Genomic DNA, 17958 nt, shown 5'->3' with positions numbered 1-17958 from the left:
ATGTCTATTCTATTTCAGATTTGAATAATCTCTTTTTTTTCCATGATAAAACTCCACCTATGATAGTCAGAAAACTGGTATTTATTGGATGTTCTTATACAGCAGACATACAGCCAAAAGCATCCACAAAAGTTTTCATAATTAGAGACTCGGTCTAAAAAGATTCTTCCACAGGAGACTATGTTCTTACAATTGGTTCCTGACTATTACAATGTGTTGTGTTCTCCTTCTTTTTTTATTCTTCCCAATAACACAAACAAAGATATGTCATCCTCAAATCTCTTCTATGGAGACCTTTACCTCTAGTAATTATATTAATTATGAAATAAAGCTAGAATTATATTCTTATTTCCACAATCACTTTTTTCTTAAGAAAGTACTATTGACCTTGAAAGAAATCTATGTTAGAGAAGGGGTCGGGTAGGCTTCGATAGAAACATAAGAAATTGCGATTAAAGATGATTAAATCTTTTTTGCTTGAGGGAGGGGGTAATTCCTTATCCAAATTAATTTTTTAGATATTTATTAGTTATTTAAATAGATGCTCATTTATTTTATGGACAACAAGCTGTGAAGAAAATACTACTACTACTACTACTAGTTACAACTCACCGCAGCATCAAGCCGCCTGAGGTGAACACAGCTAGCCAGACTCCTCCTCCATCCCAATCTATTCGGTCTGTCAGCCGGGTATCGAGAACAATCCCAAGGCAATATCTCTGGAAAACATCTAGCAAATCTTGATCTGCTTTTTGAAGTGCCCATGCTTCAGAACCATATTTGACCATTGTCATCACTGTAGCTTCCAATATTTGACTCTTGGTTTGCAGACCTATCTTCCTTTTTTCCAAACTCTTTTTTTTCTGTGAAACAGAAACAGTCTGAGACTTGGCTTTTCTAGTTTTAACATCTTCACTGCTCCCACCGTCTTTACTAACAATATTACCACGGCAAGTGAAACTATCCACCTGATCAATAATTTCATTACCCGACGTCACCTTTTTATCTTCACTTACTACTACGACACTAAAAATTATCATATTACTAAATAATTTGCTACCAACAGACACCAGACTAATGCCTCGATAATTACCTTTCACTCTTGTCACCTTTCTCATACAGTGGTTTAATTAAGGTTTTCCCAAATCGCTAGGTACTTCTGCTTTTCCAAAATCATATTCATAATCGTCAGTAACTTATTTCTAGCCTCAGAGCCACCATATTTTAGAAACTCATTTACTACACTATCAGCACCCGGAGCCTCATTATTTTTTATACTTTTAGTACAGCCGCTAATTTTTCATCGCTAAACAAATCCTCCTTCACATCCAAGGTATTACCAAACATTTTTTATTTTCCTCTATATCTTTTCCTGCAACTCTATCTCGGTTTAGGACATTCTCAAAGCGTTCTGCCTATCTCTCTTTAACTCTTTCTTTACCCTAATTCTGGCCCCGTTCCTATCTTTAACTAGGACAAGTCCGGATTCACTACTCCCTGTCAATTGATTAACATATTTTACTAATAAGTTTAGTACGAAAATAGTACTACAATATTTCTCAATTTTACGACAATATTTTGCTACTATGCCATTTTATCCATGGCCAACACTTCACACCTACTTAGTTCATATTTTAATCCTTTCTCAACTTTCTTTACATTCCTTTTGTTTTTTATGATGTATCACTCAGATAATTCTTCTACAATCACCTTCTCCTTCTCAGAAGGCTTTTTCATTAATATTCTTAGCTGCTCTCCTAACGTTTTTCAATAAGACACAATCAGCAACTTCACAAATTTTTTCCTAAGATTATTCCATCCATCTTCTACATTGTCCAATTCTGTACTCTCCACTTTAAGATACAACTGTTCTTGGAAAGTTTTCTCAAATTTTCATCTTGGAGTCTTCCAACATCATAATATTCCGGGAGGTATTTACCAGTCCGAAATTTCAGCTTCAAATTAACTATAGACACTACTAGATGATGACCTTTACTTTTAACATCAATAACAACACTCCTATATATAACAAAGTATAGATCGTGCCAGTCTTTGGTTTACAATAATATAATCAATAAGGTTTGCTGTCATACTAGCACGTGAATACCATGTTAACGTATGGGTCATTTTATGACCAAACACCGTATTGGCTACAGCTAGATTGTTATACCTACAAAATTTCAGCAGTCTCTAGCCATTACTGGTTTCTTTCCCTTCCCCAAATTTACCTAGGCTAGGATACTGTCTATCACTATTTTTACCGACCTGGGTGTTAAAATCTCCTAATAAAACACAATATTTCTACCTAGGCCCCTGTCTATTTGCTCATGTAACTGTAAATAAAATTAATCGGAGTCACTAGTATCTCTGTCAGTTGGTTCTACAGGAGCATATGCTACTATAAGTGATACTCTGAACTTCTTAGCCATAAATTCAGCAATTGGAAATCTATTATTAATGCCTTCCAAGCCTAAACAAGACATAGGAGCTTCTTTATTCTTCATGAGCCCAACACCTTGTCTATGCACCTCATCCTTCCTGTCCGAGTAAATAAATTCTATTTCACCTACTTCTATGCTTCCTACCCCTAGGATCAGTTTCTGCATCACTAACTTGCTTGATACCAGGGTTTCTGCTCATATGATTCTGCTTATCTTTTTAAGGCTTCTAAATCATTTTTACACAAGCAAATTGCAATCAAGCTACCTGCAGTCAAGCTTGAAGAGAAATTTCTTTTCTGGATCCTTGATTCTCTTAGCCTGCGATCTCAATGTGTTCACGAATTTGATGCCTCTCGTAATCGTATCCTTTTTTACTAAGCATTTTTGAGTGGAGTTCCCCAAGGAGTGTTTTGGGTCCTACGCCATTTAATATATTTATCAATGATGCTCCTTCTACTATCAGTAGCATATAACACTCTTTGCTGACGACTCAAAGCTCCTTAGACCAGTCTTGTCATGTTAAGAACAGGATTTTCCCAAAAATAATCTTAAACTGCTTGGTCAATGGGCTGAGCATTAGCCAAGGGCCAATGTCATTCTCTTCGGCAAAATAAATCCTTGACACTCTTTTTTTCCGTCAGGCCACCCAATTTCTTGTGTAAATAATGAGAAAGATCTTGGAGTCACCATTGACAATGAAATAAATTTCAGTACTCATGCTAAGAAATCTGCTGCTGGTGCTAGTTGAATTTTGGGGCTGATTAACTGAACCCTTTCCATTCGTCCCCTTAATTCCTTAGTCTTCTACACAAGCGCCTAGTTTGTCCCGAACATGAATTTAAAATGTCTCTAGCCTGGCTACATAGAAAAACATAAAAGTTTTGGAAAATGTGCAGAGACGTACCAGCAAAGTGATATCCGGCATGGAGGAGTTTTCTTATCCGACAAGACTAGCTAAGCTCAAACTCCCAAAACTTGTATGCAGGAGAAATAGAGGCAATACCATTATAAACAAAAAGCTGGTGAGGGATAGCACTCTTCCAGTATTATTTCTTATTTGCTGGTCCTAATTTAAAAACCAGAGGTCATTGGCTGAAACTTGTACAACAGTCTACCTTAACTATAGCCCGCACTCAGTTCTTTTTCTCAAAAATCGTCAATAGCTGGAATAAACTCTTTGAAGACACATATACTGCTGAATCTACTAACATTTTCAAAAGAAGGCTGGATTCTCAGTGGTCCTCAAGGAAGCATAAGCTCGACTGGGAAGCTACTGATCATCCTTCTGCATGTGATCATTAAACAACAATGAAAACAACTTCAATTATCAACTCTGGAGCTGCAAAAGGAAAAATCCTTAGATTGCTCCAAGCTGCAATTAAAGATAAAGAGCATTGCATTTGTACTACTATCGTTTGGTGAAATTGGTAACCAAAAAAGCCGCGTTTGTCGGGTCCCTAAACAGAGTTCGCAAACTTTGCGAAAAGGGCTAATAAAGACGCTTTTTAGTTTATGATTACAGTTGCGTAAAACAAATTTTGGAAGAAATAAGCGATAAGTCGCTTTTTTCCTATCTTGTCAAATAGGTCTAGGCTAGCCTGCTAAAAGAGAGGTAGCTTGTTGTTGCTGTTATTACTTCGAATAAGTGACATTAAAAACCATGCACATCTTTTTTTAAATCTATGGTCTCCTCAAAAGTCCTGAAGTATGGAACAATTGTGTCTATATTACAAAATGTAGGCCAGGCTTGTCATTTTGACAGATAAGTATGTTAGTCTGTTATTTAGGCTATGTGATGAAACTCTAGGTAAATATGGGGTAAATTCTACTTTAGCTACTTTTGGCTATCATGGAAAGAGGTTAGGTTAAGAAAATGAAAGTTTCAGGGATATGTCTACAGGCTAAAGTATGCCATGGGAAGGTGTTTTGAAGTATCTACCTCCACTCCTCCCTCTAGAGGGTCCTCAACTTTGATGATCTTTACAAATCTGTGTTATAAAAGTGAAACATTGCAAAATAGATCTTCTGCTTAAATAAAGTAGGCCTACAACAAAATTCTTTTCAGACTCACAACTTTGCTCAATCCCAATTTATAAGGTTTTAAAGATAAGCAAATATATTTCCTTAATTAAAAAAAAACATTGATATGGCTTAAAATTCTACTCAAATAGCAGGAATTGCATTTTCAAAACTAAAGCTAGAGACAAAGAAACTGAAAATTAAGGTTAAAAGTTGTTTTGTCAAAATTTCAATAGGTAGCTAGACCTGGGTCAATATATACCAAATCATATTATTGAGTAGATGCCATCCAGACAAAACACCTCCGAAAAATTGAACGCTCCTGATGGCCCGACAGGGTATGAAATTCGGAAATCCTCAGGTCCTTCAAACTCCCACCCCTGTCCAAGCAGCTTGAGTCTCGCTTGCTGCGTTGGTATGGTCATCTGCTCCGTCTGCCTGCCCAAACACCCGCCCGACTCATCTTCGATTTCGACCCAGCTGCAAACGGCTGGAGGCGTCCTTGGGGAAGACCACGCACCAGATGGGCAGATGTCATCCGTGATTGGCTCTGCCTCCAGAATACATCAGACCCGGCATGAAGTGACAACCCTCGGACCTCTGAACTGACCACTCTGGAGAAGACTGACGGCGCTGACGACTGGTTCCCTCTACGACATGGCGATGCTGCCGAGCAAGAGCTTTAAGTAAGTTAAGTAAGGCTACAGATCAATAATATATACAGTCTTCTAAGCCCTAGGAATAAGAAAAGAATACAGATTTTAAGGTAAATTTCTATGCTGATCACTATAATTTAGCATTGGATGCTATCAAAAACGATCATTTGATGCCTTTTTTCTACAGCTATTTCATAATTCAATACATTGCTATGCTGATTGCAAATTGCATCTTCAGCTGTTAAAGGGGCCCCAAAGGTATTTGGGGCATGATCTTTAAAGATCATGGTAAATTTCCAGTGGGCCATATAATTTAGCTAGGATGAAAGTGAAAACATCATTAGATGCTTTTTTATGCTCTTTTGTAATTCATATAATATATCTTTGGGGCCCCTTTAAGGGCTCAGGATGCAATTTGCACCAGAAGCAATTATTGAATTATGAAAGAGCATAAAAAAAGGCATCAAATGATGTTTTCACTTTCATACTAGGCTAGCTAAATTATAGTGCCAGCTAGAAATTTACCAATTTTATCACAATAAAACCTCCCAGGATATATTTTAGCCCCTGAAAGTTTCATTGACCTATTTTAACAAGTCTACTTTTAAAGATATCAAGAAGCCCTACACCAGAACACTAACCCTGAATCAGCATATATAGGGGGGGGGCTGAAATTCATTTTGGATAGAAATGATTATTATATTCGTAATCAGCATAAAAAAAAGGCATTGAATGGTGTATTCACTTTTGTCCTAACTCAATAATATGATTTTGTAGAACTTTTTTTGGTAAAGTTCTACCAAATCATATTATTGAGTTAGGAATAAAGTGAATACACCATTGGATGCCTTTTTTTTATGCTGATTACGAATATAATAATCATTTCTATTGGAAATGAATTTCAGCTCCCCTCATATATACCTGGTAAAGATCATGGTAAATTTACAGTGGGCCATATAATTTAGCTAGGATAAAAGTGAAAACCTTCATATAAAAACCTTTGGGGCCCCTTTAAGGGCTCAAGATGCAATTTGCAACAGAAGCAATTATTATAGTGCCACCTAGAAATTTACCAATTTTATCACAATAAAACCTCCCAGGATATATTTTAGCCCCTGAAAGTTTCATTGACCTATTTTAACAAGTCTACTTTTAAAGATATCAAGAAGCCCTACACCAGAACACACCTTGAATCAGCATATATAGGGGGGGGGGCTGAAATTCATTTTGGATAGAAATGATTATTATATTCGTAATCAGCATAAAAAAAAGGCATTGAATGGTTTATTCACTTTTGTCCTAACTCAATAATGTGATTTCGTAGAACTTTTTTTGGTAAAGTTCTACCAAATCATATTATTGAGTTAGGAATAAAGTGAATACACCATTGGATGCCTTTTTTTTATGCTGATTACGAATATAATAATCATTTCTATTGGAAATGAATTTCAGCTCCCCCCTATATATACCTGGTAAAGTTCTACCAAATCCTATTATAGAGTTAGGAATAAAGTGAATACACCATTTGATGCCTTTTTATGCTGATTACAAATATAATAATCATTTCTAGGTTAGGTATATATAGAGGGGGGGCCGAAATTCATTTCCGATAGAAATTATTATTATATTCATAATCAGCATAAAAATAGGGGGGGGCCGAAATTCATTTCCGATAGAAATTATTATTATATTCATAATCAGCATAAAAATAGGCATCAAATGGTGTATTCACTTTAGTTCTAACTCAATAATATGATTTGGTAGAACTTTACCCCTGAAAGTTTCTTTTTCTAACTTAACCCCTTGCAAAATAGATCTTCTGCTTAAATGAAGTACAACAAAATTATTTTCAGCTTCACAACTTTGTTCAATCTCAATTTAAAAGGTTTTAAAGATAAAGAAATATATTTCCCAAATTAAAAAAAACAAAAAACATTGATATAGCTTAAAATTCTGCTCAAATAGCATGAATTGTATTTTCAAAACTAAAGCCAGAGACAAAGAAACTGAAAATAAAGGTTACAAAATTGTTTTGTTAAAATTTCAATAGGTATAGACCCATGGGCATAGGGAGGGGGGGCAGCTGCCCCCCCTAGACCTTCAAATTTACATTAGATATGGCTGAAAAAGCAGCTGGTTTGGAAAAAGCAGTTGATAAAACTCCATCACACTACCAAGTGCCCCCCCCCCCTAGTCAATATGCTGCCTATGCCCATGTCATGGAGGCAAATTTCAGGAGCATCTAGAGGCAGAAAGAGTGGAGGTAGGTACTTCAAAAGTAGCTAAAGTAGCATTTTACCAAAATTTACCCTATTTGCACATTAGGAGGGTGGTGGGTGTATACTCTGTTAATATATAGGTTCTAACAAATTCATAAATTTCTTAGAAAAACAAGGAAAGAAGAGAAGATAAAGGTTCTCCCCCTGTAAAATATGTTAACTATTATAATTCTGCATATTATGAAGTAAGAATTGTTTTCTAAGCATGTTTCATTATGTGCAGCTGAGCTCCCAGGCCTATACTGCATTTTCAAACACTGAGATCAAAAATTCAATGATATAAAGATTAAGAAACAAAATTAAGCTAGCATAGGCTACAATAAATGACGTTTTTTTAAATTTATATAGGCCTAGGTAGGCTATAGATACCCCAGATCAAGACTGTTTTTGGAAGACTAAAAACAGTCTTCCATAAACCCCAGATCAGCCGTCTCACCAAAGCACGAAATATATTCTGCTTCGGTTGCCAGCGTTATGCTCTATTCTGCTGAGACTTGGTCGCTGACTCAGACACAGACGCTGAAGGTAGATGCCATCCAGACAAAACACCTCCGAAAAATCGAACGCTCCTGATGGCCCGACAGGGTACGAAATTCGGAAATCCTCAGGTCCTTCAAACTCCCACCCCTGTCCGAGCAGCTTGAGTCTCGCTCGCTGCGTTGGTATGGTCATCTGCTCCGTCTGCCTGCCCAAACACCCGCCCGACTCATCTTTGATTTCAACCCAGCTGCAAATGGCTGGAGGTGTCCTTGGGGAAGACCACGCACCAGATGGGCTGACGTCATCCGTGATCGGCTCACCTCCAGAAACATCAACCCGGCTGAAGTGACAACCCTCACCCTGAACCAACCACTCTGGAGAAGACTGACGGCGCTGACGACTGGTTCCCTCTACGCTGGCGATGCTGCCGAGCAAGAGCTTTAAGTAAGTTAAGTAAGGCTATAGATCAATAATATATACAGTCTTCTAAGCCCTAGGAATAAGAAAAGAATACAGATATTAGGGTAAATTCCTAGGTGACACTATAATTTAGCTTGGATGAAAGCAAAAACATCATTTGATGCCTTTTTTTCTACACTATTTCATAATTCAATAATTGCTTCTATTGCAAATTATATCAATTGCATGATTATATAATTGCATGATATCAAGAAGCCCTACACCAGAACACTACCTAAAACTCTAATTTAGCTACTTTTGGCTATCTTGGAAAGGGGCTAGGTTAGGAAAATGAAACTTTTAGGGATGAGTCTACAGGCTAAAGCCTATACCTATTGAAATTTGGACAAAACAACATTTTACATTAATTTTTAGTTATCAGTGTCTTTTTCTCTGGCTTTAGTTCTGAAAATGCAATTCCTGTTATTTGAATAGAATTTTAAGCCATGTCAATTTTTTTTTTTCCAAAATTTAGGAAATGTATTTGCATATTTTGAAAACCTTATAAATTGGGATTGAGCTTTGAAGCTGAAGTTTTGAAGCTGAAAACAATTTTGTTGCCCTTCATTTAAGCAGAAGATCGATTCTGTAAGGTTTCACTTTTATAACATGTACATTTTTAAAGGTCAGGACCCTCTAGAGAGAGAAGGAGGGGATAGAGGTACTTCAGAATACCTTCCCAGGACATACTTTAGCTTGTAGACCCATCTCTGAAAATTTCATTTTCCTAACCTAACTCCTTTCTAAGATTGCCAGAAGTAGCTGAAGTAGAATTTTACTGCAAATAGATACCAAGAATTACATCCTGGATCCAAATATAATATTCATTTGCTTCACAAATGAAATTTTACCCCTACCCCTAAAGATATCCAAATCAAGGTATATATTTGCACATTATGGGGGTGGGGTAAAGTTTATTTGTGATACAAATGAATGTTATATTTAGATCTAGGATAGTCTGGGTATGTTCACCATATTGGATAACAATACCCAATATGGTGTTGTTACATATTGGGTAACATTTGCCATTCTTGAATCACCTAATATTAACAATGTTTCTCACTAAACAGTTTTTTTTTAACAAATATCTTTTAAAAATGTTGGTTGTTATGGACTGTTTTACCTTTTGGGCTCCATTAAGGGTTCAAAATATTATTTATCCCAAAAGTGGCTATTGAATTATGAAAGAGCATTAAAAAAGGTGCCAACTAATGTATTGACTTTCATCCTAGCTAAATTGTGTTGAAAACTGCAAATTTACCCAACTAATTCCAAGCTCAACAAAAGCCCCTGAACTAGAATTTTACCAGTAACTCTTAAGTTGCTGGCAATTCCAAAAGGAATCATAATGCTCTTTCCAAATACCATGGTTTCTTTTTTGGCATAAGGAAGTTTCCAAAAGTAACAACATAGGTGTAATAGTAATAATAAGATATTTATTTCAAACAATCAAAATGATGGCGAACCTATAAAATCAGCAATAGGGCACCCACTTTGAGAAATACCCCATACCCTGTTGGGTATGGTGCCCCTTTAAAAATTGGCAAATCATTGTGTACAGCTTAAGGCCCTATTAGGAGAGAGAGGACTAAGATGTGATTGCTAGAGTAGTGATTAATGAAATAGTATATTTTTTTCCTTTCTGTTTTCTGTCCTATAAGCAACCTTGACCCTATTTGCTAAGATTTTTTTTTTTAAAGTTGTTGAATCAGGGGCCTGAAACTGTCAGGAATAGATATGGGGTCTAAACTATGTCCCATAATCTCTTGTCATTCTCTGTTGCTATGACTTTGGAGTTGAATAAATGAAAGCTTGTTAATGCTATGCAATGAAATGAAATGACATGCTTTAATGTAAAGCTTCTTAATGTAAGTCTTATCATGCTTCACTTTGATTTTAGGTTTTAAAAACACAACCTAAATGATTTGTGTAATATTTTCAGCTATATTTAAGTTTTTTTTCAAATTAAAAAACATCTCCATCCCAGTTTTATTTACTCATGTTTATAAGGCTCATGTCTTTCTGCACCTATTATTGCTTTTTCCTTAGGCTACTAGACAGTTTTTTGGAAGGTGAAAACTGAGCTGCACAAACTTACTTCTATAAGTATTGTTGATTTATCCTTAATCTTGTGCCCTGGGATAGGAGAACTCTAAAGTAATCACTAAATACAATAAACTTGGAATTTACTCTAAGTAAATAATTCAAGTACTAACAGTCTGCTAAGAATGCCTACATATTTATCTCTATAAGATTTTTTTTTAAACTCACTTAACCAGTCTATGAAATTCATAGTTACAAAAAAACTGGTTTTCCAGTCATTTTACCGTTTTGAAAAACTGGATGTTCTTGTTTATTTTATGTAATATCAAATTTCTAGTAAGACTCTTATTGCTCCTACAGAAAAGATACAAAACTTGAGGAGTTTGTTTAGCACAGACCATATTTTTGTGGTTCTTCTTAAGGTTTTAAGTGTTTTTTTATTATTACCTTAAATTGCAGCTTTGAGCAAATTTAAGGATTTTCCATCCTTGTAATGCTCCGTGATGACATCTAATGGTTTTTGTTTGTTTGTTGTGATTCGCTTGCTACATTCAGGTTGTAGACTCAGCAGCTTCCCAGTTATACAGGAACTCCTGTTGTTGCCAATGTTTGTCAAGTCTTTGCTTGAAGGCAATCGTCAAGTCTGAAGACACAGTATCTTTAGAGAGCTGATTCCAAAAGTTGGTTATTTGTTGGCTGAAGAAATGGCTTCTCTCTCGGATAGAAGAGTGCTTCTTGAAGATTTTCATTGAATTTCCTCTTGTCACAAGGCGTTCTGGGGGAGCAAGGAGACCAGGAAGAGTATTTTTTGAAATGACTTTGTGGGTTAGAATCATGTTGCCTTGCTTCCTCTGGGGCACTTGTTTGAGGCCATTAACCATCTTAGTTACTCCTCTCTGTACTTTTTCTAGTATTTCCCTATCCTTCTTAAAATAGGGGGACACCAGGGACGTTCCAATCTCAAGACGTTGACGAACCAGTGCCTTGTAGAGCTTCATAAATACTTAAGGAGACTGACTAGAGATAGTTCTTTTAATAAGTCCAAGGGATTGGAAGGCAGAAGAAGATACAGATTTTGCATGGGTACTGAAACTCAGCCAATGATCAACAATGACTCCAAGATCTCTTTCTTCAGTAACTGCAGAGAGGGGGTTACCTTGGAGATGGTACTGCTGATGTAGATTATGTTTGCCAAAATGAATGACATGACATTTTTCAGCATTAAAGGAGAGGAGTCATTTATCAGCTCAGCTTCCAAGAATATCAAGGTCCGTTTGTATAGATTGGAGATCGGATGGTATAGCAGCTTTGTCAACAAGTTTTGAGTCATCAGCATAAAGTGTGAGGAGGTTTGAGAGAAGGTTTGGTGCATCATTAATATAAAAATTGAAGAGACTCGGTCCAAGGATGCTCCCCTGAGGGACGCCACTTAACACAGTTATGGATGACGATAAATGAGGAACACCTTGAGAATCATAGACCCTGACAGCTTGTGTTCTTTCTGATAGAAAACTCTGTATCCACTGCACAGTAACACCATCAACAGCTGCTGCCTTCAGTTTGGCGATCAGGAATTCATGAAATATCCTGTCAAAAGCTTTTGAGAGGTCCAGGAGCACCATATCAACAGGAAATTCTTTATCCAGCAGTGATGTTACATACTCATATGTCTGTATTAGGTTAGTGTCCACGGATCTACCATATCTGAAGCCATGTTGAGAAGGAGTTAGTATGTTGTTAGTTTCAAAGTGCCGAATGAGAGCTCTATTTACAAATCTCTCGAACACCTTTACAACTGCAGAAGTGATGCTGATGGGATAGTAATTTTCAGCACAATCGGCCTTTTTTGTGGATTGGCGTGACATATAACGTTTTCCAATCTGTAGGTAGCTCTCCGTTTTTTACGGACAGCTGGAAGAGTCAGCACAGAGAAGAAGTAAGTACATTTCTACAATCTTGAAGAAGCCATGGGTGTAACCCATCAGGTCCTTTGGACTTGTTATCATCGAGTTTATCAAGGCTAGATAAGACTATTTCTTCAGTAACTAACAGGCTAGGCATTGGGATAGATACAGAATGTGATGGTGCTGCAGGGATGGTTGGACAAGACTGGGTGGTGAAAGTAGAGGCAAACTGGACATTTAGTAAATTAGCTTTATCTATCAGCAACAAGTGCATTACCCTGCTATGTTTGAGGTCAGGAATGGTGTGACGGTTAGGACTTTTAGCAAAAACATGCCTCCAGAAGGATTTGGGGTTTGCCTTGATATCAGTGGCAAGCTTCTCCTCATATTCAGACTTCAGTTTCCTAACTGAGTCCAAGACGAGATTCCAAGCCTTTACATACCTTAGCCAATTTTCCTGTGTTTTTTTCTTTTTGTACCTTTTCCAAGCTCTGGCTTTCCTATTGATAGTCCTCTTTGTATCCTTTGTGAGAAACAGAAGTGTTTTTGGTTGTCTCTGATAAATAGCACAGAAGTGTTTTTTTTTTTTGTTGACAGGAGAGTTTCCTTGACATTCAACCATGATGTGTTGATATCAGAAGTAATGAGCTCTGACCAATTAATTGATACCAATTCCTACTGTATTTCATGATAGTCGATAAAAGTTTGAGGGCGCAAGTTAGTTTGAAGATGACTATTCATAGACAGCACAGAGAGGATAACTGAGTGGTTGCTGTTACCAACTGGAGGAAGAAATTCATTTCTGATGAGAGAGTCTGGGTCACTCAGAATTACAAGATTCAACGAGGAAGGGTTCTGGTCACCACGGTGCCTTGTGGGTTTTTCAAACATTTGGTGAAGGAAATTGTCAGATAAACAAGACACAAATGGTGAATCCCCACTGCCAGATGCCGGATGACCAAGTCCATCCACCCACTCAACCAAGGGGAAATTAAAATTGCCAATTATTGATGGAATAAAAAATTATTGATGGAATGGCTTCCTTGGTATCACAAATGGTTGCATCTGATTTGATAAATCAGATGCAACCGTTTGTGATACCAAGGAAGCCATTCCATCAATAACTTTTTTAAGTGATGATTCACATTCTTCAGGACTGGGTGCGCTAGGGTTTCTGTAAATACACCCAATACAGACTTTTTTGTCATGAAGATTAATGTCAAGCCATACACTTTCAACCCAAGGTACATTAAAAATAGGAAGGTTGATAACACTAACCTGGAAGCCTTCTCTGACATAGACACCAACTCCTCTTCTGCAGTTTGGCTGTCCTAGATTAGTGAATCACTGAAATCCAGATATCTGCAGCAAACTCTCAGTAGAAGGAACTGCAGTATACTTTGGCAGAATCTCCACCAAACCGGCAATATCTGCTGCCTCTTCTTTTAAGAGCACTTGGGTTTCCAGAAGCTTGTTCGTAAGAGAGTCAACATTGCTCGAGATGACACATAGGGTGTTATTTTTCCAAGACTTTTGTGACATGCCGTCTTGCGGCAGAGGTCCAGGAGCTGCAACTGCGATAGACACAGGTGGCGTGGAAGTAAGTTCAGAAACGGCACTTACGAAACTCGAATTACTCAAGCTATCACATGACAAGAAAAGTTCACTACGTAATTGACTAAGTTCATTTTTTGTAGAGGATACGCTTATATCAACACTTGAAGTATTATGAAACAAAGAAGATAACTGCAAGAAAACAGGGCTATTTACAGGTGAGGGACAAACTGTTAGATTTCCATCGCAGACTGGTTTGAAGCTGGCTTTGGAGTTTTCCAACCGCGATGAACAGCTATGTTTTTTGACACTATTTGTCCTTTGAAGATGATAAGATCTGTTTCGCCAGCGTTTTTTCGCCTCTTTAGCTCATCTACAAGAGCTTTACATTTGTTACACTCTGCCTTTGAAGCATCACCACGAAACTGAATGTCTTCGCGGAGTTCACAAGAACGGTTGATGATTGTCCTTTTGGTGTCAAAACTTGGTACAGAGAAGAGGATAGGAGGGAGACACACACTTGCAGACTGTGGGTTTGCAGGGGTGGGTAGTCTTCTCGCATTTGTAATATATATGTCCTGAAGTTTATACTTCTGGCTGAGGTATAACTGGATGTAGAGCTGTTTGTCCGGTTGTGATGGGATATCATACGCAACTATATTAAGAGCTCTGCGCTGCCTATCCCGCTCTTCTGCGAAAAGGTGCTGGACCTCACTGTCAAGATGTTGAGAAAAATCATTTTTATGCTAGCAGTCTCTTGTTGAACAAGGGTCTGAATCTCAGCACGCACATCAGAGATTGAGCATTTATCAGCGACTTGATGTTCAAGAGCGGAAACCTGTGCTTTAATATCACTGATTGACTTTGAAATTTCAGCTTTCATTGTAGTTTCAAGGTTTCTTGCTGAGGACTGCACGATATCTTGTATAACAACCTGGGACGGGATTATGTCAATGATGTTGCTCTTCATATCGTTTATTGTAGCTTCAACGATACTCTCGATGCTAGGGTTCTGACTAGAACTGCTTGAAGTCGTACTGGTGTGTTTACAGATCGGACATTATACGCAAACTTCAACCCGTTGAGAGATTTTTGTGATCAATACATATTTGGGCTCAGGCATATCCATACAGTCAATACATATCCACTTCTCACATCCTTCGCAGAGAATTGCAGAAGAGTCATCATCAAGATCCGTCTCACACGCCAAACACTTATCACATCCTTTTTTCGGGCTGATATGAATACTTTTTGAACCCCCTCTAGGTGTCGCGTCCGTATTATGAGTCAGTTGTTTTGGCGACATTATTTGGTCAGTATTAATGTATCCTTTTTTCACTGATTTTTTATGAACAGACTGGTCACTTTTCACAGTGTTTAAAAGTTCTGCCTGCAGAATTTGTTAAATTTATTCAATTGCACTTAATTTTCAACCACATTGTATAGCATCATTGTCATCACTGACTGACGAAGCAAAAATTTAACTTACTTCAAAGTCCATGTAAGTCAAATAAAACACTTAGAAGGGCAACTTTAAATGTCACTGTAGGTTAAAATACTTATAAATATCACAAAATATGTAGGAAAATGTCTTTAACATATAAATTGGGCTTATAATCCTTTTTTCAACTTAATCAGGGAACAAACCAAACAGGTTCAGGCTATATACTAGGCCTATTAAAGATATGCTACTACCTGAAAGAATATCTCTTCTAAAATCAACTATATCCAACAAAACAAAGAAAAATACTTCACTTATTTACTCAAATTGGTTTATAAACTCAATTTAGTAGGTTATCAAGTATAGGCTGGTGAGTCTTTGGTGTTGTTGTTATGTTAATTCCATAAGGCTGACCTTATTTGCATTTGTGTTGTTGTTCACTTTTTTTCATTTATTTTTTTGATTTAGTTTTCAGTTAAAAAAACAAAAAAGCAGGTAATACACCTTATTACTATTAATATAAATTCCTGAAGCCTTTAAGATTGGAACTTGACAAATGTATATGGTTTATTTCCTTTGCCCTCATTTGTGGTCAATTTTGTTTTTGAAACTTACTCTTTTAAAAACAAAGTTTTTCCAAGCTCACCCAAGGTCAGTACCCTTTAGATGGTTGAAATAGTCAAAACTACAGTTTCTTTTGATTCAGAACTAAAAAAGCAGCATTAGCTATAAGTTAAGGAATATTAAGGACAAGCTGAGGTGTCAATTGGCAAAAATGTTTGGAAAATGGAAATGTATTCTTCAAAATTTTCTTGATGTTTGTGTGCTTCAAACAATACAATACTTTAATTTTAGAAAAGTTTCAAATTACCCTCTGGGTTTTTCTGAGGGGACTTGTCCTCTAAAAGTTGAGAATTTTTGCTAGTTTAAGAATTACTTAAATCAGCTAATTGAATAAGGAAATTAGCTATAGTAAAAATTGTTTACAAATTTTTGGCCCAAGCTCCCAATAGAAGAACCTGCAAACCTGATGTCAGTGCGGTCAGTGTGGATGCACCTAGTCTCATCGTTCTCTACCATAAACCTCTGTTGACTTTCACTTAGGCTCACATATCAATTCTTGAACATTCTATCTTCCCTCATCAATTCCAGATTCTACACTAAGTGAGTACACAGAAACCTTTAAAATTCATTATGATTAAATTCAACCTCTTGCCTCATCACAAGAAACTTGACAAGAGGAAGGACAAATCTTGAAGGAATGAGGCCTCTTCTAGCCCAGTTTATTGTTCTCATCTCCATCCACCAAAGTATAAATGTTAGAAAGTTTGAGAATTTTTGTTTAATATTTACTGGTGCATATTTGCTTCTTAATTTTGGATAAAAATGAAAATTTCACTAGAATATCCAACAATCCTACATGGAATGAAGGCTTCTTACATGACAATTTGACAAAGGAACTGGGTGACAGGATTTTTAGTCAACCAGAAGAAGCTGCACCCAAGAAATTAAAAATAACCAAAAGGTTTATCAGTAGTAGATGCACTACCAATCAATTTATTTTCATTTTTCAGTTGAGATGATAAAAACTGGCATTTTTGAATGAAGACACCAAAAAAAAAACTATTTTTAAAGATATAGAGGGTTGCCATCCTGGCATAATTGTTTGTTTCTGCATTTTTTTTCCTGGGTCCACATTCTTCATGTGCTCTGAAATGAAAATGAATAATCTAATAAAAGCAAAAAAAAAAAAACAACATTAAAACTCATATTTGAACATAATGTTTCCTACTTTTTTAACCAAAGTATAACTTCTGCAAGGCAATGCTTTGAGAAAAGAGTTCATTTAGTTCATTATGCATTTGAAAATAGAGTAACATTTTTCAAAATAAATCATTATCTCTGAAATAAATGGGGAGCTTTCATCCCTCAGCATTCATGCTGCATACCTCCATCTCATTTTAATCCAAACATGTTTTTTTCCTAATGAAGGAGTTTAGAGTTTAAATCCTGACTCATCTGAGTATTTATTGAATTCATAGGATGCCGCCTAGCTCTCACAGGAATTTTGAAGACATTGCTCTAAACTATTTTTTTGAGGTTTAGGTACCCACCTCCCCATAGAGCAGCCAATTGGTCAAAACCATAATAGATGGCATGCGATTATGCAATGCTTTGTAAGTATAAGTTTTATTGGATAAACAATTGGTCATAATTTTGTTTTTATGGGTTGCATTTATGTTTAAGGACATATGGTATATGGTACTGTATGCAAGTAGGGCCCCTAAGTCTTGGAGGCCATGTAAATACCCTTTGAAAAATCCCCTAAAATTTTGCTTGGCAATATTTTCGTCCGCTTTGGACCAAGGTCACTATTTTATGAGTTGAATTCTCGAATGCAGCACTTTCCTGTGGTGAAATCTCTTCTTCTTTTTTTTTCTTACTTGAGTAGTTTAAATAGTCTTTAAATGCTCATACAAGTGAACCTTCTTTCAACAGCCTATGACTGCTGGTTTGATCATTCAGGGGGAAAAATACATTAATGATTACTCTTCTCTGGAAATGTAAGAACTTTCATATTATTGGGATAGTGGCTTTAGGGTTCCTACATTTTGAATTTCATTTGATCAATATTTCTTCCCCTTTTGGGGTGTTAGCCTAAAAAAATTAAATGGCCAGAGT

The 17958-nt window shown here is 36.6% G+C and overlaps 1 protein-coding gene across 2 annotated transcripts in view; it reads left to right on the top strand.

The window, feature by feature from the left end:
• Nucleotides 1-3988: 3988 nt before the first annotated feature.
• The window catches only part of Dab (DAB adaptor protein), a 103746-nt gene continuing 89776 nt past the window's right edge, over nt 3989-17958 (top strand). Inside the window, exon 1 of one of the 2 annotated variants that reach the window (XM_089093931.1) lies at nt 3989-4053. The gene's annotated coding sequence lies outside the window, so the exon portion shown is untranslated. Of the gene's footprint in view, nt 4054-4084; nt 4178-17958 lie in introns of those variants that run through there. The other variant, XM_089093939.1, reaches the window with a different exon arrangement.

Source organism: Artemia sp. Qi Xiang Cuo, chromosome 1 (genome assembly GCF_049724085.1).
Source record: "Artemia sp. Qi Xiang Cuo chromosome 1, ASM4972408v1, whole genome shotgun sequence".
Taxonomy (NCBI): Eukaryota; Metazoa; Arthropoda; class Branchiopoda; order Anostraca; family Artemiidae; genus Artemia; species Artemia sp. Qi Xiang Cuo.
This window is presented reverse-complemented; position numbering and strand designations above follow the sequence as displayed.